Source organism: Pogona vitticeps, chromosome 3 (assembly GCF_051106095.1).
Source record: "Pogona vitticeps strain Pit_001003342236 chromosome 3, PviZW2.1, whole genome shotgun sequence".
Lineage (NCBI taxonomy): Eukaryota > Metazoa > Chordata > Lepidosauria > Squamata > Agamidae > Pogona > Pogona vitticeps.
The window spans coordinates 14,756,733-14,781,807 of NC_135785.1; the positions used below are offsets into that span (position 1 = coordinate 14,756,733).

General features: G+C 41.5%; 1 protein-coding gene and 1 long non-coding RNA gene across 15 annotated transcripts in view; one reads left to right on the top strand and one right to left on the bottom strand.

Annotated features, from left to right (window-relative positions):
• Positions 1-25,075, bottom strand: part of NLGN1 (neuroligin 1) — a 737,944-nt gene that overhangs the window by 58,603 nt on the left and 654,266 nt on the right. The window lies entirely within an intron of this gene.
• LOC144587936 (uncharacterized) lies at positions 792-2,098 on the top strand. Its single transcript, XR_013543197.1, has 2 exons — positions 792-902; positions 1,869-2,098. It is a non-coding gene; the product is annotated as an uncharacterized LOC144587936 (long non-coding RNA).

Below are 25,075 nucleotides of genomic sequence, written 5' to 3' on the forward strand. Positions count from 1 at the left end.
ATGATGACATTGAATGAGCAAGAATCTATATTACAGAAGCCAAAGGGAAAACACAACATGAAAATCTTGCTTTCATCAGCTGGAGATGAACTAATCTGTCAATTACACTTTCACCTTTACATCAAATTATTTCCATTAAGGATGTGTGCACATTTTAGACCAAGGTGTAAATGTGGACCGAATCAGGGCAAATTTGTGTCTTTCCGAGGTTACTACAAGGGGGAGCAAAGAGCTTAGAGGAATTCATGGGGTGGAGCAACTCCCCAATCCTTAGCATTCAAGGCATTAAAAATGCTAAAACAGACTATTGCCATGTGATTTAAATTTTGGGAGAATGGAATTGAAAGTATCAGTACCTTATAAGGAAGCTGCTGAGCCAGAGGAAGAGATGGACAATTCAACTCTTACCCCCAATGAAGCTCAAGACCTCTCTTGCATACTTCAACCACCGAGATTCCCTGAGTGAGATCACCAGTCTGAACCAGCTATTTTCCACATTTTTTTATTTTCCTAGTGCAAGTAAGGGGCTTCCATCAGTGTACCATACTGCCTGGGCTTTGCATTTAATTTCCTCCCATCTTTTAAAAATGAGCATACTAGTTACACTACTAGGACGGAGAGTGCTAGGACATGCAGATGAATGCCCACATTTCTGTATGGATTTTGAGTGGTTTACTTTAGGATGCTAAGGCATGGCTTTCTCTGTCATCTATTGGTTCTTTTTCCCTTGTAGGTGCTGTGATGTCACAGTCAAAGCCATCATATCAGTCTCCTTCTCTTTTTCAACTGCAGGATACTATTTTGCCCTACACAATGGACCTCTGGCTGGCTGTGATGGAACACATAGATTCAAACTAGATGATGCACTCTGCATTTAATTAGAAGTGGAGCTCCTTTAAAAAGTAAAATATGTTGATTTATTCTTGTATAAACCTGCCTTACCTCTGCATGTTGCAAATTAACTTGCTTTTATTTTTGTGATTTCCCCAGGAGATTAATGTCCATTTGCAAGGCTGATTGCTCAGGCATGGAGCTTTGAATTACAACTCAGTAGGGGAAAATGTGGTTATCTGCTTCTATTTGCAAAGTTGCTATGTCATCTAGTTTGACCGTTAGACAAACCAGTCATGGCAGACTTGTTGTGGAATGGGAGAAGGTTCTTCCTTATTTCTAATGGGAGCTACTTTGTAATCTGCTTTGTAGGTAGTTCTAGATACGCTGAGTAAGCAGGATCGAACCCTTCCACTATTTCAACATGAGAGGCTCAGTTTGCAGCTGATTTATCTAAACTAAGATTTAAATAACAACAGCAGCCCTGTGGTTTCTCTTTATAAAAGATGATCATCCACAACATCCTTGTGTTTATGAACGAGACTGAATCAATCATAGAGGGAGATGCCAAATGACTTGACGGCAAGTTCCTCATTTATGAGTCTTCCGAGGCATGGTTTTAGATCTGAAACACAATTAAATAGTTTTACTGCCAATTATCTGGCATTTAAAGAAGTTTTTATTGGGCATGCATCCTTTAAACCTAGCCAACAATGCTCTGCCCCCATCCAAGTGTACACCATCATTGCTGTATAGTAATGGTATGGATGCAAACAGTTGATGCTTTGCCCTGTTGTTTATTATTTGATGTGTTTTTCTTTTGTATTTTATGTTGTATGTCACTGGGGTGGGGCATCTTTTGGGCAGAAAGATGACTTATAAATATTTCTATATTTATACATATTTTAAAGCATAATTCATACACCGATTCAAACTCTCTCACGCATATACCCACTCCATACACATACATTTTTGGTTTGTTTTATGTTGATGTTTTCCTCAGGCAGACCAGGTCAACTGTGCATATTTCATTCCAGCGATCGGAGGGCTACAAAGGGGCCCAAACACATGGGTCATTTATTATTTCACGAAAAAAACCACATGATCTTGGCAAGAAGGGGAAAGCAAAGACAAACAGAAGACCTGCTGGAGTACACTGTTTGGATAAATTACAGCCATAATGTAAGTTGTGCCTTCCAGCTCTGTGAAAAGCAATGGGTTCTGAAGCCTTGCGTAGTCAACGCCTCATCTTTTGCTCTCTCACTCTCTCTTGCTCTTATTCTCTCTCTCTCTCTCTCAACCCACTCCTTCTGGAGCAAACACCTTACATGAGGCAAGCGTTGGTCATTACTCAGTTACTTTTTTGGATAATACCTCCTAGAATTCACCAACCAAGATGGCCGTTCCCCATCCTGGCTGAGAGATTTGGGGAGTTACCATACAAAGAAGTAACTTGCCCAACATCTGGGCCTGAGTGTCAATAGAAGAGCTGCTTCAGTTCTGCTGGGCAGAGTTAAAAGAACCAACCAACCATTTTCTAATAACCACCTAGGCAATTTAATCATAACTATTTATTTGCCATCCAGGGCCATAATTTTAATTTAAGGATTTGCTTAAGGTATTTTGCTGGACCCAAGTCTTCCTTCTAAGGCTACAATGTGGCAAAACACGAATCTGTTCTTACATTGCAAACACAGCTCTGACATTGTGCATCTTGAAGAGCTCCAGAGCCAATTAGCAAACCAAGAGGCAGCACAATTATTAAAACATTTAATTCTAATCATCTCCTTTTTTCCAGTTTGATAAAAAGAAGAAAAATAAAACTCATCGTGGTGAAGAGAAGCTTTAGATTCACCCTCAGGCTAATTGCATTTCGAGACGGGTTATAACACACATACAAAACCCTCCGTTTGGAATCTCAAGGCGCTTCTTAAAAGAAATTACTCTCTTTTTTTTACAATTCAGAGAATAAATTATGAGTATTTTAATATTATTGTTTCTGGTGCTGTTGTAAACAAAGCCCTCAAATGGCTTGTAAAAGACCCTTAGATGGATGTTCTGATTTTGTAAGTAAAAGGATGATGCAGATAAAACTGGAGTGTCTTGAATTCAAAACTACTCTCCTTTAACAGGTGCTACTGCACAGATTATTTTCAAAATGCCATTCCTGCTGGCCTTTTCCCACCCTGACACATCCGAATCCAGCCTTAATGAACTCCTATAGTCTAGGAAATGATGTCCAGGGGCAGGTAATCCTAATGGATTTCAAGAAGAGATCTGAAATAAATCTGTCTGAAGCGGAGTTAATCTGCATTTTAATAGTTTGAAAGCTGGTAGAGCTAAGATTTGGAAAGTTAGACTGGTCTGTAAGGCTCTATTAAGAGTTGAAAGATTGTGCACAATTTAAAAAGGAAAGAGAGACAAGAAAAGGAACCCAAGATCGGATTTTACAGATTAAAGTACAAGATGGACAAATGTTGTAATATACAGCCCAGAAGGAAATGGAAGTCTTTGCTTTTGATGGAGACATACGGGCAGTGCTGGGGATTTTTGGTTTCACTCTTTTTTACTAGGTTCTTGGGTTCATCGGCAGCTAGCAATCGGTTGAAATCCAATAACTGTAATGGGCTTTGTCAGATGTCATAGAATGCAGAATGGATTTCTGTCGCAGACTGACAATGTTGCTGCCTGCAAGGAGCCCATAAAAGGTTCCACAAAGGTGTTTCCCAGTGAGGTTCATTAATCCAACCATAGCAGAGAATTTGCTAGCTTAGAGATTGCTAGGTGAACGCTCAGGGCTGATGTTGTCCTTTCCCATTCTACCTAAGGGGCTAAGTATATATTGCATATATAACAAGACAGAATGGGGAAATGGGGACATTTAAAACACAGAGGTGGCAGCCTCTTCTTCTTCTTCTTCTTCTTCTTCTTCTTCTTCTTCTTCTTCTTCTTCTTCATTAGCCCAATGTGAACATTTTTCTATTAAACTAGTCTTTCTAAACTAGTCTTCTTAATTTTAGAGAATTTGACTGAGTAAGTCTTATTTGTCTCTCCACTTGTGTGCTTCTGATTAGATTTCCCACACTCTATTATTTGCAGTGTATTAATTCTACATTAAGAAAATAATCATGGTTGCAAAAAAAAACCTACGCAACTTTAATGTTGAAAATAAAATATGGAAATAATTAAAGATTTTGTGTACCTTAGTTCAATCATCAATCCAAATGGAGAATGTACTCAAGAAATCGGAAGACTGAAACTCACAATGGCAGCAATGAAGGAACTAGAAAAGATCGAGACCAAGATCGAAATCATTCACATGATTTTATTCACAATTACTATGTATGGGTGCAAAAGCTAGACAGCGAAGAAAGCTGAGGATAAGAAAATTGATTCATTTGAAACATGGTGCTAGAGGACAGCTTTGCAGATACCCTGGATTATCAGAGAGAGAAACAAGTGGGTCCTAGAAGAAATCAAGTCTTATGTCTGGAGGCAGAAATGACAAAACTGAGGCTACAGTATCTTGAGCACATCATGAGAATGCAAGATTCACTGGAAAGAACAATAATGCTAGGAAAAGTTGAATTCAGCAGGACAAGAGGAGGATCAAAAATGAGTTGGACTGACTCTATCTAGCAACCACAGAGCTCAACAGGACTGTTGAGGACAGGACATTATGGAGATCATTCATTCATAGGGTTTCCATAAGTCAGAGACTTATGGAATTATAATTATTTGTCCCAGATAAATATACTCGTGTGCATATTCCATATGATAGCTATCAATCATAACATTCCTATTTTCTTTTTCATCTGACATTATTTGGGGGATTTTTTTTTTAAAAAAAATTAGTTTTAACTTCTCCAGTTCAGTTTTGAATACTTCCCACATACTTTGCAAGTAATCAAAGTTATCTGCAATAGCTACTGCATCATTGGGGGTGTCTAACAGCAGAGAGGCAATAAGGAAGAAAGAAATTGCTTAAGTCATTGGCTTAAATCCTGATGGTAGGCACACTTAGACCCACTAAATCAACTGCTTAATGGCGAGTCATTACTTACATAAATCTTATACAGTCATTGGATCTACTCAAGTCGAGACTATGCACTGGATTTGACCACTGCGACCAGCTGCACTTATGGAAAAAAAGCTTTATAGGGACTCGGATTTGGGACTCAGGACTCGGGACTAAACCTTGGAGTCAGACTTGGTACTCAGACCCAAAGAACTGACAAGATCCTTGCAGGGTAGCACGGTAAAGGTAAAGGTAAAGGTTCCCCTTGACAATTTCTTTTGTCTAGTCGTGTTCGACTCTAGGGGGCGGTGCTCATCCCCGTTTCCAAGCCATAGAGCCAGCGTTTTGTCCGAAGACAATCTTCCGTGGTCACATGGCCAGTGCGACTTAGACACGGAACGCTTTTACCTTCCCACCGAGGTGGTCCCTATTTATCTACTTGCATTTGCATGCTTTCGAACCGCTAGGTTGGCGGGAGCTGGGACAAGCGACGAGAGCTCACTCCGTCGCGTGTATTCGATCTTACGACTGCTTGGTCTTCTGACCCTGCAGCACAGGCTTCTGCGGTTTAGCCCGCAGCGCCACCATGTCCCTAACCATTGACTGATGAAAGGACAGGCTTGCATAGTAAGAGCTATAGTCTTCAAGTGTTTTAACAAGCATCTTCTAGGTCTGTGAGGAAGTCAGTAGATAGCTAACATAATTTTCATTCAGGAGACACAGAAGTGTATGTTCTAGCCTTCCACCTGTTGCTGCTTTCCCTACCTCCTCCCTCATTTAGTTTGCTCATACAGAGAGGGAAGTGCTTTCTCCCCATGGAGGCTCTTCCTGTGAGTCAAAATGAAGAATAATCAGGTTCATGGAGAACCTCCCAATGGCAGAGAAGTCTCACCTCTTCAAGCCCCACCACCTCCTTACTGTCAGGATCTGCTCCACACCGCCCTGGCAGCTGCAGGATTGAGGCCTGCCTGACCCAGGAATGGCCTCGTGGTTGCAGGCTCAGGCCCTGGCCTATGGAGCAGCATGAGGCTCACCTGGAAACCTGGAGGGAAGACCTATTTAAGGAGTGGTTCTCCCTTCCAGAACTTGCCTCAGCAACAAAGGTGTTTGGCCATGCTGCTCCTAAGCACCTGCTTGCCTCCTGCATCTCTACATCTGGATTCCAGTGTTCCTATTCCTGCCTTGGTCCCTGCTTGCTTCTGCTGGTCTCCTGCATCTCAACACCTTGTTCTGGCTCTGTACTCCCAGTCCTGCTACCTGGCTCCCAGCCTGGTGCTCCTGCCTCTGCTTGCTCGTGGCCAGCTGTGCAGTGAGTGTCTTTGGATTTGATACCCTGCATGGTGGGCTGGCTCCTGGTGCCCTTGTCCCTGGTGAGAGGCTGCCTGTGAGATCTTGGACTTTGACACTTACATAAAGAGGCTCACGAAGGCAGGTGGGGAGGCTGGAGTGCCCTCTTCTCTCACTGGATAAACTTGCTTAAGAAGATTTGTATAGAATTAGATGGATATCTGTATGAAAAAATTTGACTGTGAGTCAAAATGGTGTAAAAATTTCTCAAATGTACAAATGAGTCTTTTTGCATCTAAAACATACTGACCAATGTTCTGTTGCTCTTTGAGTGGGGTATCAAGCTATAATGCCGAAGGCTAGGAATCTGATTCCTCAATGTGCCTTCCAGGAGAAGAGCTAACCTGTGTAGCCTTGGGCCAAATGCAGAGCGCCCAAGTGACCCCAGAAGAAGGGAACTGAGATGAGCAATCAGAGGCAGGCCACTGGCAGAGTTGTCACTGAAAGCAACATATACAGTTGCAATCAAAATTATTCAACCTCCATTGCAAACCAGGTTAATTGTCAAAATTTATAGACTGTCATGTGTTTGCAATGAACAAATTGAAAAAAGCAATTGAAGTAGCTCAACACGACAAATGTTTCAAGTGGTTTGCACAAATTCAATTGAAAATGCAACTGTTAATAAATTTTGCAATCTCAAAATTGTTCAGCCCCTTGAGTAGAATGCACCACCACAGCATATGTATATGCAAAACAGATGTTGTCTCAAGCACAGGTGGGCTTGAGCTGGAACACATGAAATACTTGAACTGGCTAGGGATTTGGTGAGTGTCATATTTGACTGCATGTTAGAAATAGGGCTAAGTCAAAAGAACGGTCCAAACAGTTAAGAGATCATCGCCCTTTGCAAGCAAGGGACAGGATACAAAAAGATGGTGAAGGCACTGAATGTTCCTAGAGGAACTCTGGAAAGCACAGTTCTCAAATTCAAACTTAAAGTAACAGTGACTACACTACCTGGATGGGGCAGAAAAAGGAAGCTATCAATGGCTGCCACCACATTTCTGAGAAGGCAGGTTGAGATAAACCCTCGACTGACTGCAACAGCCCTGCAGCAAGACTTGGTGGCAATAGGCACTGAGGTTTCTGTTTGCACAGCAAGGCGCTTATTAAACACAGAAGGTTTCTTTGCCAGAACTCCAAGACGTACACCACTACTGACCGAAAAGCATGAGAAACATCGGCTCCAATATGCTCAAAATCATATAAAGAAGCCACAGAAGTTTCGGGATTTTGTTCTGTGGAGCAGTGAAACAAAAGTGGAACTTTTCAGATCAACAAATCAGCCGTATATCTGGAGGAAGAAGAATGGAGCATATGCTGAAAAGAACACTTGGCCTACAATTAAGCCTGCTGGTGGCTTGGCGATGCTCTGGGGCTGCTTTGCATCTTCTGGCACTGGAAACCTGCAGCATGTGGAAGGCAAGATGGATTCATTGAAGTATCAGGAAATCTTAGGAGAAAACTTCTGTGAGGAAACTGAACTGAGAGGCATTGGACCTTCTAAGAGGAACATGATCCTAAGAATTCCTCAAATTCCACCAAGGCTTGGTTGCAGAAGTAGTCCTGGAAGATTCCACAGTGGACATCATAGTTAGCTGTCTTGAACTCCATGAAAAATCTCTGGCGGGATTTGAAGAAGGCAGTTGCGGGAGGCAAACCCAAGAATATTACTGAATGGGAGGCAATTGGTCATGAGGAATGAGTTAAGATTCCTCAGGAACGCTGCCAGAAGCTGGTGTCTGGCTATACATTTCATTTGCAGCAGGCCGTAACAACATAAGGGTGCTCTAACTGAGTTCTAAATATGGTTGCCATTTATTTTATTTATTTATTTATTTGATTTGATTTGTATCCCACCCATCTGGTCTGGTCGACCACTCTGGGCGGCTTCCAATAAAAGTATTTGTCATAAAACATAATTACAATCAATTAAAACACATACAATAATAGAACAATAAGGAAAGGGGAAAAGAAGAGAGAGTTAAATATTGACAGGAGGGAAGGCCTGAACATATAACCATGTTTTTAATTGACTCTTGAAAGTACACAGCGTAGGGGCCGCACGAATCGCTGGAGGAAGGTTATTCCAGAGGCGAGGAGCCACCGCCGAGAAGGCCCGGTTTCGTGTCCTTTGCTTCCAGGCCTCCCGCGGCGTTAGGCTCCTCAGCCTCACCTCCTGGCTCGTGCGGGTGATCCGAGTAGATCTAGGTGGGAGTAGGCGTTCCGCCAAGTATCGAGGTCCTAAATCGTTTAGGGACTTATATGTAAGCATTAACACTTTGAAGTCAATGTGGAAACGGATGGGCAGCCAGTGCAGCATGGCCAGAGTAGGAGAGATATGTTGGTATTTCCTCACTCCAGTGAGGAGTCTGGCCGCTGCATTCTGCACCACCTGAAGTTTCCGCATCAGCTTCAAAGACAGCCCCACGTAAAGCGCATTACAGTGGTCTAATCTAGAAATTACGAGCGCAAGTACTAAGGTAGTGAGCGCCCCCGTGTCTAGGTAAGGCTGCAGCTGGGCAATCCGCCAAAGATGGAAAAAGGCGGTGCGGACTACTGACGCCACCTGTGTTTCCATGGCGAGCGTCAGGTCCAGGTGTACCCCCAGGCTGCGGACCCCACTCTTCACAACCAGGGTGGCCCCCCCAAATGAGACAGAGCCCTCCCAAGCCGCCAGCCACAGGGCCACCCACCCTCAGAACTTCCGTCTTGTCCGGGTTCAGCCTCAACCCGTTCTCCTGCATCCATTGCAGTACGGTCTCCGGGCAGCGCTGGAGGGACAGGACGGCATCACCTGCAGTTGGTGAAAAGGAGATGTAGAGCTGGGTGTCATCAGCGTACTGATGACACGATGCTCCACACCCCCTGATGACCCCACCCAACAGCCTCATATAGATGTTAAACAGCATTGGAGAGAGAGTTGACCCCTGTGGAACCCCACATTTGAGGCTCCACGGGGCCGAAACACTCGGCCATGAAGAAGTTGAATAATTTTGAGACTGTGGAATTCGTTAAAAGTTGTATTTTTAGTTGAATTTAAGGAAACAACTTAAAGCATTCATTGTGTTGAGCTATTTTGATTGCTTTTGTTTCATTTGTTCATTGCAAACTGAAAATCTATAAATGCTGACAATAAACCTGATATGCAGTAGGCCGGGTCAAATAATTTTGATTACAATTGTAAATAACTTGGTGCTCAGCCAGCAAGTTCTGGCATCAGCCTGGAATGAGCGACAAAGAGTGTCCAGGTTTTAGAAACAGGCAAAAATCTTCCGGTACGGCTCACCTTGAGAGTTCTGTCATGTGGAAACCAGGAAAAACATAGCAGATCACCAAGACTTCAACCAGCACACAAAAACCCCAGGAAGCTTAGTCACTGGAAGTTGTTTTTGCTTTAGTCTTTTGCCACGCAGAACATTTTGTTTTTAGACATTTCTCCCTTGCCCTTTGATTGAACATATTCCAAGGGAAAGCTAACAATACTGTTAAAAACCACAACGAAAAATGATAAGCACAGTCACAATAGCAATGATGACAACAAATCAGAGATGTAAAACCAAACTAGAGCCATAAACACATAAAAAGGACAGAGGCAATTATAGTGGTGTGTAAAAACAACAAGGAAGGTAAGCTACATGTACGGCATGTGAAAGTTCCTAAGTTTGAAATCCCCAGCATTTTCAGGAAAAGTTGTGAAACATGATGCCATTTTGAAAGCCTGGATAACAGCAGTTAGCATAGTCAACACACAGCTAAATGGACCAGTTGTGTATCTATACCAGTTTACTGTGGTATATCCATAACATACACAGATCAGTTTACAGTAGAGGTGGGCAAATTGATTTTAAAAAAAAAACTTCAAACATTTTTTCCTGTCAAAAAATCTTATTGCGCTAGCTTGATGGTTTGGAGCTATTCCTCATTTAATTGCCCACCAGGGGATACGAAGAGGTCATTACATTAAAATAAAATAATATAAAATAAGGGTGGGGTGAATAAAGGCCCAACCCAAAGTTCTCTGTGTGTGTGTGTTTGTGTTTGTGTGTGTGTTGCCAATCCTCTAGAAACTGCCCAGAATTTATATAAATTAGCTGCCCAAATTCCTATGAAATTTCAATGCTGGTCTTATAAATTTGGTCCCAGTATTGACAGGGTCCTTTCCATGCAACTTCCTACCACTTGTCTAACAGAAGAATCATCCAAGCTTCTGAGGAAGATCTTCATCTGTAGGTAAGGTAAAGGTAAAGGTAAAGCTTCCCCTTGACCATTTTTGTCCAGTCGTGTTCGACTCTAGGGGGTGGTGTTTCCAAGCCATAGAGCCAGTGTTTTGTCCGAAGACAATCTTCTGTGGTCACATGGCCAGTGTGACTTAGACACGGAACGCTGTTACCTTCCCACCGAAGTGGTCCCTATTTATCTACTCGCATTTACATGCTTTCGAACCGCTAGGTTGGCAGGAGCTGGGACAAGTGACGGGCGCTCACTCCGTCGTGTGGATTTGATCTTACAACTGCTGGTCTTCTGACCCTGCAGCACAGGCTTCTGCGGTTTAGCCCACAGCACCACCACATAGGCAGCTTCATTTAATACCATTTGGAGACTACACACATCAACAGGGCAATACACATAATCACATCATTGCCAGAAATCTACATATTTTCTCTGCAAATACGTATATATAACACCTAGCTTTAATACACGACCCTAATTCAACTCAGAGGCAGCCCTGAAACAAGCAAAATCAGGGATCTGGACAGGGGACAGACTGTATTGTCTTCAGTGTGGAAGGGATTGTCACTCTCAAAGTGGCCTTTTCAGCCACACTAGACACTATTCCAAGTCCTCCGTACAGAGCATGTTACCATAGTCTCTTGAGACTGAAGGATGCTTAACTAAATGCAACTCACATTAATCACTGCATATGGACAACGATTGTAAGGGGAGGATGAAAGACCTCTCAGTAACTCATTTTGTAATTTAATTGTAAATTTGATTTATAATTTCAAGACCAGATGTTTTGCACTGTTTCAACCCATCCTGTGTCCCAGGAGTTGTTACGTTCTCATTTACTAAATTCCCTTGATATTAAAGTCACCTAGCTGTAAATTGGCTTCTCTACCAACCTAATAAATCTAGTGCCTGCCTGTAAAACAAATGTGATATTAAAAATGCAGAACAACTGACCTAAAAGTGGCCCTTGAGGGCAGATCTGCAATTTTCTGAGCTGCACTTTCCGTCTCCTCTCATTTGTTATGTTTTGCAACATCAGTTTTCATACTGATGTTGTTTTCCTCTGTCCAAACGGATGTTGAATATTAATAGACTGTCCTTTCCTTGACAAATGACTTATAGTCCGATAGATTATGATGACAGGACAAACTGCTAACAGATTTTAATATCTGGATACTTAAATTTACATATTACCACTCCATTCGCATTTTGACTTAAGAAGGGTCAGTAATGCATTAACATGGTAGCAAATTCCTTTGATACTACATTGAAGCTGGTATCTGCAACTGGTGGATAATGAACTGTGGATATAAATATTTTCTTATCATGTCCTTGTACAAGAAGATAAGGACCGGCATCATTCTTCTCTTTGCTGCAAAGACTACTGATGAATTTTCGGACATTCTGTAGAAGGACAGGTTGTGTAAATCTGTAAATTCAGTTTTTCAGTGTTCACTTGAACAATGATGACTACTGATTTGCTTAAGAATTTGAGCACTAGATGGGTTTTTTGCATCTCTGCTAATAATAAACAAGTGTTCTGTGGTTGTTGTCTCTGTATATGTTTCCTTCTCAAAACAAAAGACATTTTGAGCTGTTTGCAGTGACACTGAGCGTGGAAGAAAAGATGCAAAAAATGTCTATGTATTTCAATATGGGAAATAAAAACAAATTCCCCCCGGTCTAATATGAAACGGGGGTGAGAAAAAAAATGCACCTGAGATTTGGAGAAATGCAACAAAGTTGAGACCAAGGTAAGTTCACATCCTTCGCTTCTGCACACTTACTGAAGAAAAGCAAGAAAGCTAGTAGGTTGCACACTGTTTTAATTAATGTAATAGGTAGCTTGGACTTCAGTAATATAACCTTAACACAGTTCTGATCTATAAGTACGTACTCACCACTCAGTTTTGCTCCTTGTTCATAGGAGAAGGGATTACAGACTATTTCAGGGACTGAACATGGGGTATAAAGCAAAGCCAGCTATCCAGCTTGGTGGGTTGGAGCATCTGGTTGTGGAGTATTTATTTATTTATTTATTTATTTATTTATTTATTTATTTATTTATTTATTTATTTATTTATTTATTTATTTAATATCCCACCTATCTGGTCTTTTGACCACTCTAGGTGACTTCCAGATACATACATAAAAACAACAAATAAATGTAACACAAAAGTTATTACATTAAATAACAAATTCACCTGAGATTTGGAGTAAGATCTGGGAAAGGTCACGATAAATTGAAATCAACTTTATGACCCATGATAACAGTGAATTATATAAGATGGGCTAAGCAGAAAGTTGTGCCAAAGGTAACACGTACCTCAGTATGGAAATGGATTTTTCATTTATTCAGGCCACATAGAAGATAATGTCATAAAATTCTTGAAAATACACATTTACTTCATTTTTCATTTGTATGCGTAGAAAAACATAAAAAGTGAAAGCAAAATAAATTGTCCAAGTGTTTTGATCAGTCTATATTTCTGGCATTACATCAATAAGCGCACGGATACAATTCCCAGCTTCCAAAATGTCCACATTGGCAAACAAATACTATTGAATTAAAGAAAAATCAAAAGCAGGGCATGAATTTATCAGGAAGAAGACATTGCTTAAAGGGATGAATTCTTTAAAGAAGGCTTGATCTTTTCTTCAAAGCAAGTCACACAGGGTTCAAGTAGAGTAGGAATGCTGAAATTACCCACGGCTGACATTGGCTGTAGGGTTCTGCAAGTTGTATCCCTAAAACCGACTCTTCCAAAACACCTTTTACACAGCTAGATAACTGGTTACGATCATGAGAATGGGTTGTCGGCCTGGCAACAAGGTAAGAGTTGGATAGATAAGTAAAGAACTACCTTCTTTTCACTCACCAACACTGTAAGGGAGCAATATGATGAAGTTTTGTCTGATTTGGACCACTGTTAACAGGCCATTTTTGCAGCCACCAATTCCTACTATACTGAAATCTAGTGGTGGTTTTTGAAAATGTACCTGGAAAAGTCTTCTCTCTCTCTCTCTCTCTCTCTCTCTCTCTCTCTCTCTCTCTCTCTCTCACACACACACACACACACACACACACACACACACACACACACACACACACACACACACACACACATCCTGCTTCTGATCATGTTTCTGGTCAAAAACAATGTGTGTGTTTGATGGTTGTTGTAGGTTTTTCGGGCTGTCTGGCCGTGTTCAAGATCAGCTCAGAAAACCTACCACAACCATGGGATCTCCATCATGAAAGCTTTCGAGAATACAATGTGTATGTTTCTCATGCACCTCTTAAACATCCTGCTTAACAGGATGGGTATTTCTTTGAGAGGCTCACTTTATTAAGCCAAAGAGGCAGAGAGACTACCCATCCCTTGATTCCTTGAGACTCCCATGAAATTTGCCTCTCCCAGGTGGTTAGTGCAGGTGGAGTTATTTAGTCACTGCCTAGGTGACAAGAAGGACACAGCCATGTGGAATTAACTACCATGAGGTGAACCCTAAGGAGAAAATTTTCTGCTGTGATTTTAAACTGCTAACACCAGGAACCATCAGGAGCAGTTTCCTTCTCCTTGAAAGGTCTATATTATGACAATGGAGGCCACATTGGCTGCATCTCCCACTATTCTGTTTTGGGGAAATTCCTGGCAAATTCTGAGAGCTGCCACCTAAAAGCTCCCAAGAGCTAATATGGCTGTTTCGTGCTTAGTTCCAGGCAGGTTCAGCCCCACACATTCTGTCCTTTTCTCCCAAGATGTCATTCTCACATGACCTAGACTTATCCAGTAGTGCAGGACAACAGTGGGTGCCAAAATTGCTAGATACAGCTCTGGGGGCAAATTGCTTCTTGAAAATATCCATCATAACCCCTGTAAGGTAGACTGAATAGGTCATATATTTGTCTGGAATGTGAATGCTGCCATTTTTTTTATTATCAAAAAATCTTGTACAGACATTTTTAAGTTGAACAACACCCCAGATCTCACCTGTGTGCTGAACAACTTGAAATTTTAGTGCCACTTTAAAACCTGAGAATTTGTCTTCGCCATGATCCCAAAAGACTTGCTATGCTGAAAACATGCTTAAGCAAAGTCTATTTGAAGCACATCCCTGCTTGTCAGCTGGTGGTCTCATGAGGCAATACATCATCACAGGAAAAGAGCCATGATGATGAGCTGCTATAGTATATCTTCAAAGTGCCCCTGCTCTCCAGAATGTGTTCTTGCTGTAATACATCATCAAGGATTTGCTTAGCCAGAATGAAAGCTCAAAGACAAGTGTTATTCTGTGAACAGTATTAACAGTTTGCCATGGGACAACTTTTGGGATAAAGTAGATGAATAAACACCTAAGCACTGAGGACCATGCCAAAGAGACTAGGAAATATTTGACTGAAAGTGGAATGTTTCTAGGGGAGAAGAAACCAAATTCTATTCAAATTAAATATCCAGATAAAAGAAACATCCACAAAAGCTCACATGTAAATATAGCTGTTTTTAAAGTGCCCCTAGGTTAGCTTGCTTATATTTGTTTGATTTAGCTGATTGGTTTCCCTTTTGAAGGGATGTGGTAGCGCTGCAGGTTAAACCACAGAAACCTCTGTGCTGCAAGGTTGGACGACCAGCAGTCGTAAGATCAAATCCGCGTGATGGAGTGAGCTCCCATTGGTTATCCCAGCTCCCCCCAATGTGGCGGTTCGAAAGCATGCAAAAATGCGAGTAGATAAATAGGTACCACCTTGGTGGGAAGGTCATGACATTCCATGTCTAGTAGCGCTGGCCACGTGACCACGGAAACTGTCTTTGGATAAATGCTGGCTCTATGGCTTGGAGACAGGGATGAGCGCCGTGCCCTAGAGTCGGACATGACTGGACTAAATGTTAAGGGGAGCCTTTACCTTTACCTTTTGTCTTACTAACATAGCTACCTCTTTGAAGACTATTTGAGATTTATTTATATATTAATTTGTTAGCTGCCACAACAACCCTATGGGTTGGGTAGAAAGGTCTATGCTTAAAATGCAATTAATAAGGAAAAAGCGGTCTCAATGACCTCGCATTCAAAATTAGCTTCATTGAACTGTTAAAACAGTCTCAGGTTTATTGTTAACATTTACCATCTGTGCAAACATTCAAGGAGTCCAGCTAGACATCCAGACAAAAACAGAAAAACACGTGGGTATGGGTGTGCAATGATTGTATGGTATGTGTACTGTTTTATATTTCTTTATGTCTGGGGAGGAGTGTCTGGAAGCAGTAGAAGTGCTGAAAGTGGGCAGTTTCATGTCCTTACAGAGGCAAGCTTGTGGCCCCTGTAACTTCCAGTGTGTTTGGGCGAAGTTGCAGTTGCCCTCATCTTAGTTATAGTTCTGAAGAAGAGAAATAAGTCACCACAGCTTCACTTTTCTCCCTGTGGTGTACCCCGACATATCTTCACCTGAAAGCCACCCCGAGTCTACAGGGGCGGGGTAAAAATCAAATAAATAAATAAATAAATAAATAAATAAATATTGTATGTGTGGGAGGTGGGAAAAGCAAACATTGGACTTTGGCCTATTAGAGACTTTAGAAAAAGTAATCAGGACGATGACTCAGACACCTCCTGAAAGTTACTTTCCTTCCCTTTTTCCTCAGGGGAAGTGGCCATTTTGGTTCAAATTGTCTGAGTTTGATGATACTGGGCTGCTGCCCTGAGAAATGGACCTCATTAAACTATTACATATCTGTTCGTACTTCGTTAACAAGGTCTACTTAAATGAAGTTTCTTCTGTGAATCCTCAGTAACCCCACTCTGCAGTTTTCCATACCATACTTAAGAGCCACCAGCACAGCAGTAAAGTTATCCTTAATGCTCACCCTCGAAACGTTTGCTGGCGCACCTCCCGACTCTGCCTCACAAAAGCCTCCTTGTCTTCCCTCTGACAAACAACGTGCAACAAATCGAAAGCCTCATCCTTTGTTGTTGGTACAGCTTGAAAAATTTATACTCTCAAATGCACTGCCTCAAAGACAGAAGCCTAGCCTCAAAAATTTCAAATATTGTAGCCTAATAAAAATTTTAAAAGTCAGAGGTCCTCTCCTGGGAGGAGCTGTCAAACATCTTTTGAAACAAGAGACACAGACTCCACCCTGGAGGAGAAAGGCTTCTGCTTTGAGGGACGGAAAAAAATACCACACACACACAAACACAGAAAGGGATGGGTTTCTTTCTCACTAAACTTTGAGGGTGTGTTTTTCCCCCCTTTTTTGAGGAGGCTAGAATTCAAGATACATTTTAAATGTGAAAATGGTGGTTTCATCTGCTCTGAAAGAAGAAGGCTTAGCACAGTCATTCCAGACCTCACAATCCAGTTTTCGCGTCCTCTACTAGTAATCTGGCTGATTATTCTGGAGACCTGCCTAACACATGTATTTTCAGAAGATTAAAAGAAATGCATTTGGGAAGCTTCTTTAAGCTTGCTCTTCTTTCCTGTTCAATAGCCCTTTTCCTTGTCTGCTTCTTAGAAAGTTCATTTTAGCACAGAATTTTTTTTAGACTCCTCCTGATCAAACCACCCCAGAAAACTTACATTAAAAAAAAATTAATGTGAACTCCACCCACCCCTGTTTCTCTTGTGCTTAGTGCTGTATTAAAATATATAAGGCTCTTTGCTGAGCGACATTCTGTCATTTCACACTTCACTCTTCCATCTTTCACTCTCTTCTCCCTCCTGTGTAGCGTTTATATAACAGTGACGTGTCCATCACTGTGAATAGCTCTGTTTACTACCTCCTATAAAAGTAATTTGCTTTTGTTGCGTTCAATGGGTAAAAGTAATGAGAGTGCACACTTTGCCTTCCAAGGTGATAGACAGAAGACAGCAAGGAAGTCTTTATAGGAAATAGAAAGAGATTTCCTGTTTCCAAGACCCTGCTAGTTGGATCCATCAAGTAATTCAAGGCTGCCCTATACAGTATATGTCTGTCCCACCGAGGGAAGGAAGTTACATGTAGAATAGCCATGAATCATTTTTTAACAGAGGGCAATCCTCTACATCACTGGTTTTTAACCTTGGGTTATTCAGGATTTTTGGACTGCAACTCCCAGAAGCCTTCACCACTAACTGTGCTGGCTGGGGTTTCTGGGAGTTGCAGTTCAAAAACATCAAAGTAACAAAGGTTAAGAACCACTGCTCTACATATTGGCCTGACAACAGACAGCCTGCTTGTTTGGGTTGACTTAAATCCAACAGAAAATGGTTACTACGGTTTCAGTACCCACCTGGACTAGTCTCCACCTTCTAAGGTTCCCCTTGACATTTAGTCCAGTTATATCCAACTCTAGGGCATGGTGCTCATCCCCGTCTCCAAGCTGTAGAGCCAGCATTTGTCCAAAGACAGTTTTCCATGGTCACATGTCCGGCACGACTAGACACGGAATGCCGTTACTTTCCCACTGTGGTGGTACCTATTTTTCTGCCTGCATTTACATGCTTTTGAACTGCTAGGTTGGCAGGAGCTGGGACAAGCAACAGGAGCCCACTCCATCGTGTGGATTCAATCATGGCTCCTGGTCTTCTGACCTTGCAGCACAGAGGCTTCTGTGGTTTAACCCGCAGCGCCACCAATATCCACCTTCTAAGAATGGCTATATCTTCAGTGAAAACTTCCTCTAGTGTTATGTTGAAAAAGTTTAAATGGGAGTGGTCCATTGGCTTTGTATAGAACAGTTGTACTGACCCATGCACTATAATTCCCCAAAGACTTAAGAAATACCATAGATTATTGGCTGTGTTACTGAAGTCTTCTGGATCCTACAGTCTTTATCTTTATAACATAAGGTTTATAACTAATATAAATATAGTTTTGAAACAGAGGTATAGGCCCTTCTTCCTCTGAAAAGAAATAAAGTGCCCTCTGCAGAGGGCATGTGAAACTAACATTTTAAATGAATAGTTGATGTTACATTTGAAATGTTATTTTTAAAATATATTTTAGAAACCTTTTCCTGGTGTTAGTGCAAATAATATTAACAAGATCATTATAACAAATTATTTCCATTCTCTCTGTGAGATGTAGCATAATTCTAAAAGTCATTTCTAATTTTGCTTCTGTTTTTGTAAATTAGCACAAGCAATTCCATAGAAATATATGCCTTCTTTTCTCTCTCCCTCCCTCTCTCTCTCTCTCTCTCTTTTGAGACACAAGTCTTTTGGCCTTGAAATCTCAGGAAGTGGGTTGGTGTTCACCTGGTAACCCTAGCCATACAACATAAGACTTGTGATGTCAAGCCTCTCTGGTTTCCCCATAAAACAGACTCAGAACTAGAGCCATTCTGATCAGGCGAGTGTGTGACTGAGCAACTACAAAAGCGAAGGGACAGAAAAGTCCCATCCAGGGATTCAGCCATTAAACACCTAAGGAGAGCAGGTCTAATGCCTAGTTCATGATAGGCACTGCAGAACCAAGCCCCTGAAGTTACCATACCAATTTTTTGAAATCAATGCAGCAGATTCTTAACAGGGTCCAGAAGAAACAAGAGCAAAAACATCATGCTTTAATGAAAGTGGTATGGTGCATTAAAAAACACTCGCTTTCTGGAAGCTTGGAAGGAGGTTTGGGTAAGAGTGGAATGTATTAAATTTTTAAAATTCCTCTCTTCCGATCAATATGAAGAGATTTTAATGAAAAACAACAGCACTTACCCAAAGGACCCACATTCAAGCTGAAGTCATAAAGCAGTGGAAGCAAATAGAATTTCCTCTCTGTTTGTGGTTTCTATAGTGCAGCAAGCAAGCAAGTAATTTCTCATTTATTCCAGTTTAACCAAGATGATTGTTGGGAGGGGACAGGGCTAAATGCAGAAAAGACAGCAGACTACTAGAACAGTTTCCATTACAGAGCAATGCCATCATCAACAGAGAAAGGCTCTAATTCCCTCCCACAGGAAGATGAGATTAGAAGGAACTTTAAAAACTATGTGTTTGAACACAGACGTTGGAGATCCATTTGGCACGCTGCAGAATAGCTTCGGTTGCCCTGGAGTTATGACTCAAAAATGTCTATTTCATAGTGTGGTGTAATGTAAGACATTCACCAACCATATGCAAAGCACAATTATGGTTTAAACTATCTGTTATATTTATAGGGACATATCCAGTCCCCTTTGCTGCTTTTTGTCTCTTTAAACCTTGGTAATTAGGCATTTCCTAAGTGTACTTAGATTTGGTTCAGGGCTAGTACGAAAACTGATGCACTGTTCCTTTTAATAAAGATCTGTTCTAGTACTGCAATTACAATGAATCAAACCTTTGAACTGTTGAAAAATTGGCTCAACCAATGAGATCTTTCCTTCCTTACATTTATAAACCACCTTTACTCCAATGAGTTCAAAATGGAATATATGGCTCTTATGCTCCTTAGCTTGCCATCACAACAAGGTAAAGTAGGGAAAGTTGAAAGAACATGACTGGAGCAAGGTAACAAAGTGAGCTTCATGTCCAACAGGAAAAGGAAACACCAACCTTTAACGCCTTCCTGCCTCGCTCCATCTGCTATTTCCGAAAATCTCAACCCCTCTGGCTCTGTTTCAGAGTGGAGGGCTTGAGGTTTTAGGAAAGAGGACAAAAATATATTTGCATGTCAAGATTGGTGATGTTACTCCATTGTGCTGCTTCCTGAAAAAATACCTGGGTCTAGGATGAACTGGAGGTGGTAAATCATCCCATAGGACATTACCACCTGAAAACAAATCAATGGAGCGAATCTGGAACGTAGTTCTTTTTTTCTTTGGCAATCATGCAAATAATTAAAAACACACACACACACACACCTTGGACTGAGTGAGTTCTGGGGTATTTATTTCACCCCATTGGAATTATAATGTAATATCTTATCTTTCCTGAATTCACTGGCAGTTCTAGTGTTCTCCACCACCACCACGGGGCCAATCTAACGATATGCAAAATAAGCCATTTCTGCTTCTTGACAGCATGGTCCACAAAACAACAAGAAAAACTTCCTAACTGTTAGAGCAGTACGACAGTGGAACCAGTTACCTCGGGAGTTGGTGAGTGCTCCAACACTGGAGGCATTCAAGAAAAGCTTAGATAATCACCTGGCAGATATGCTTTGATGTTATTCCTGCATCGAACAGGGCGTTGGACTTGGTGGCCTTGTAGGCCCCTTCCAACTTCACTTTTATATGATTCTAACATGATACAGTTCTTGTTCCCATACATTGCATGAACTGAGACAAAAAAGCACCTCAATAGTAAAAAGCAAGAGGTTTCTTTAGACATTCTTTATCCCAACTGGTTTTTTTTTTGTATAAAAAAACTCAAATAAGGCAAGTGGGTGGAACCTAGGAACTTTGTTTACAGCATTTTAGGTGATAATGCTGCAGAGTGGTTACAGAGTGTAGCTAGGGTTCTATGTGGATTCTGCAATAAAGTGTGACTCTGTGGGATGACGTTATGTAGTCAAAATGACCTTGAAACAAGTTTCAATGATTGCCCTAGGGCAGCCATTCTCAACAGGGGCCGTATAGCCCTCTGGGGGCCTTGGCACATTTTGCGGGGGGGGGCACAAAATGGAAACAATTCTTCACACACACCACTTTAGGAGGCTCATTATGTGACTTATACAATCCTGATTCAGCCTATATTTCTTTCATATTGTGTCAATGGCCATGGCTAAAAAAAGGTTCAGAGTGTTTCAGGTAGAGAATATTTAAAAGTGATTTAACATGCTCTTCTTCTGGGAGCATTTTCGGACTATGCAGCTTGGCCAAGACCACACATGTAGGCTGTACTGTCAGGAGGCACAATGAGGAACTGAACTCCCAACGTCTATGTACTCAGCCAGATACCTAAGTCACTAAGCTACACTGCCTGCCAAAAGTATTCTAAGGTGACTCAAAATGATGATTATTGAGAAAAACAAGCAGGGGAGTATCAAGAACTATACAATTAGTTAAACTGAGCCTCTGAATTTCTTGCTTGTACTACAAGCATAATAAAAAAAGTGTGCCATCAAATCAGTTCCGACTTGACTCCGTGGACCTTGGTGGCATTTCCTAGGTACAGCAGGATCCCCGTATCCACAACCACTGATTCACTTATCGACTGGCCAAAAATAAGTACCAAAAATACGGATGTAAGATTCTCTCTCTCTCTCTCTCTCTCTGTGTGTGTGTGTGTGTGTGTGTGTGAGAGAGAGAGAGAGAGAGAAACCTACAGCAACCACCAAACACACACATTGTTTTTGACCAGAACCATGATCAGAAGCAGGATTTGTGTGTGTGTGTGTGTGTGTGTGTGTGTGTGTGTGTGTGTGTGTTTGTGTGTGAGACAGAGACAGAGAGAGAGAGAGAGAGAGAGAGAGAGAGAGAGAGAGAGAGAGAGAGAGACTCCTCTTTAGTCCCGAGAGAAGATTTCAACTCAGCTCTTGCTCATAAAGGTCCCATTGAGATACAGGGGAATCCTGGGTCTGTATTAGCTATAATCCACACTTTTCGTTATCTGCAGAGCCAATCCCCCTTGGATATTGGGCTACTACTGTATAACACACTCAGCAATGATATATCACTCCCTTGTTCCGGGGATGATCCAGAGTAGACTTTGTCTAAAAGGGCGGGATAGAACTCTAATAAATAAATGAAAATAAATAAATGGGTCTATGCAGGCTACTCAAAGCTCAAAAAGCTGTCTCTTCTCCTAGGAGGCACAGTGGGGATTTGAACTTTCTTCCCCAGGCTCCACAGTCAAGTCCTCCAGGCCTTTAAATTACAAACCGAAATGCCAAAGGATTACAGGGCATTTCACCATGCCAGAAATTCATGCAATAGTGGGACAATCAATCAATCAATCAATCAATCAATCAATCAATCAATCAATCAATCAATCAATCAATCAATCAATCAATCAATCAATCAATCAATACACATTTTAAAAGATGTTGTCCCTTGGTAGAAGCACTGCTGCAGAAAAGAGAACACTTTAAGAAATACAACAAGCATAGCTGAAGAAAGCGAACTATTCAGTTGAGATTCAGTAATATTCCATTTGGATGAGCTTCATCATATGCTGGTTTGGGGTGTCTAAGTTTTGTCTCGCATATGCGACAGACGCGAAAAGAACATATAGGTCCACAGAGGGCATTGAAATATTTCACAAAGAGTAAATTTGCTATCCTTCAACCTTCAAAGTTTGCTAGCCTCAATGTTAAAGCTTTGTTCAACTATTTTTATCTATAAAACAACCATTCATATGCCAATAATCAAGAAGAAAGTAACCACATCAAAAGGTGAAAATAAAAAAACTTACCACCCTTCTTACAGAGAAATAGATCTAAGCAAAAATATTCCTCACTGACCTGGTTCTCAAGTATATCAGCTTTGGACAAACTTTTAATATCCAGGCTGTTCCCAATAAATTACACCATATTGCTTCCCCAACCTCCACCCCAGTCTCAGAACATTCCAAGCTGAAAGGACTGCTGCCACCTACTATCTATCTTTATTATTTTTCCCCCTCTCTCCATAAGTAATGGAAGCAGGTTTGCCATTTAGGGGTAATTACTAACTTCCACCCTTTTCTAAAGATAGTGGCAGAAGGTTAGCCATGATATGTGCAGTGATTTATTACATAAGGACAGGTTGTACCTTTCTGTTTTTTTATATAACTTGTCAACATCTAAGAGAATGCTTTATGGGAGTATATTAAAATTCTTCCAGTGCACTTTTCATCTGCACTGAAGAAAGGACAACTTTGAGAAAGGAAAACAAAACAAAACATGCAAACAGATGAACATGAGAAGATCTATCATGTATCATACCTGAGCCCTATTTAGTTTGGTATTCTCTACACACAATGACTCTCATGAGAAGACTCCATAGAAAAGACCCTGATGTTGGGAAAGTGTGAAGGCAAGAGGAGAAGGAGACGACAGAGGGTGAGATGGTTGGACAGTGTCATCGAAGCTACCAACATGGATTTGACCCAGCTGCAAGAGGCAGTGGAAGACAGGAGGGCCTGGCGTGCTCTGGTCCATGAGGTCACGGACATGACTTAACGACTAAACAACAACAACAACAACAACACAATGACGAGTAAATCATCTATAGAAGCAACAAGTAGGACGTGAGTGTAACAGTAACCCTCTGCTCATGTTACATTATCTAGATCTCCATTATGGATGAAGCAACACACCATGGAAAGTCCCTGTGTCTTTCCTCCTAATGTATGAGATCTTCCCATGGCCTGAAAGCCTGCTGTTCATCAGATTTCCACAGAGTTCTGTTATTGCAGAGATATGTCGAGACATCCAGAGGAAAGTACCTTATGAGTAACAGACTGTATTGAAGGCTGAGATGAAAGTTGCCTCCTCAAGCAAGAAGGACAATCTGCCTCTATCAAATGAGGGAATATTTTGGAAAACACCAGACATTGATGGTTCTTGTGGGTTTTTCGGGCTCTTTGGCCATGTTCTGAAGGTTGTTTTTTTTTTAATGTTTTGCCAGTCTCTGTGGCCGGCATCTTCAGAGGACAGCACCCAGACATTGAGTTCTTTTCCCAGCAGCCACAATGCTCTTTTACCACTAGAGTCTCTAGTACCACACTAGAAGATGATACAGGGTCTCTGTGATGGGCTCCTGGCCCTACCTTGAGCTACTGTGGATTGACTGCTCAGTGGTTTATGTCTCTGGCTGCAGAGCCAGATGTTTGGAGTTCAATTCCCCACTGTGCCTCCTTGACAGTGGCTGGATTTGATGATTCATAGGGGCCCTTCCAGCTCTGCTGTTCTAAGATGATGATGACCCTACCTACAGCCTTCTGCATAAGAAGTTTATGTTGTAGCACTGTGGTACAGAGCTTCCCCATGTTGGCTGTTAGCCAACAACTGATTGCCAGGACATGCTGCAGCAGTGGGTTTTCCCTTCCAATCTCAAATTTCACCCATACTACTCAAAACCCCCTCCAAATCTTCTCACTATCTCACTATCTTGCATATAGACTGACAACAAAAGGGACGGGATAATTTGGACCAGACTTTGTTGGCACACTTTCCACCACTTCTGCTGTTGGTCTTCCTTCTCAGTCAACTTCCCCAACTACTTTGCTGAGCTAAATGCCATCAGATCTTGTGTCAATTTGGCTGTGATGAAACCAAGGATCATATTCGTAAAGCAAAACATTGAATCACTGCAACATGACAAGCTACAAGTGGTGGTTACGTCTATTTTTGGCAAAGAAGGAGTAGTTAGCCTTTAGAACAGAAGAACACTTAATTTGCTCCCAGGCTAACGTGCCTTTTTTCACTGCTAACTATGACTGACTCTGTAATTAAGCAAGATGCCTCAGGCAGCAGATTTTCAGTGTTATGAACGGGGAGCAAATTGTTAGCTCTTTAATATGTTGTTATCGTTTGCTTACTGCCAAGGAGGAAAAGAGGTCCTTATGGGATTCTTCTGCTTCATCTGCTGAAGCCTGAACTCTCTCTGGAAGCAAAAAATGTTAGAACTGTGGCTGTCTTACTTCTGACGCATTATGAGAAGGTAGGATTCTTTGGGGGGAAAAACAATAACGCTGGGAAAGGTTGAAAGGTGGCAGCACAACAGAAAGACCAAAAACAAAATGAAGCCACAGGCTTGAGT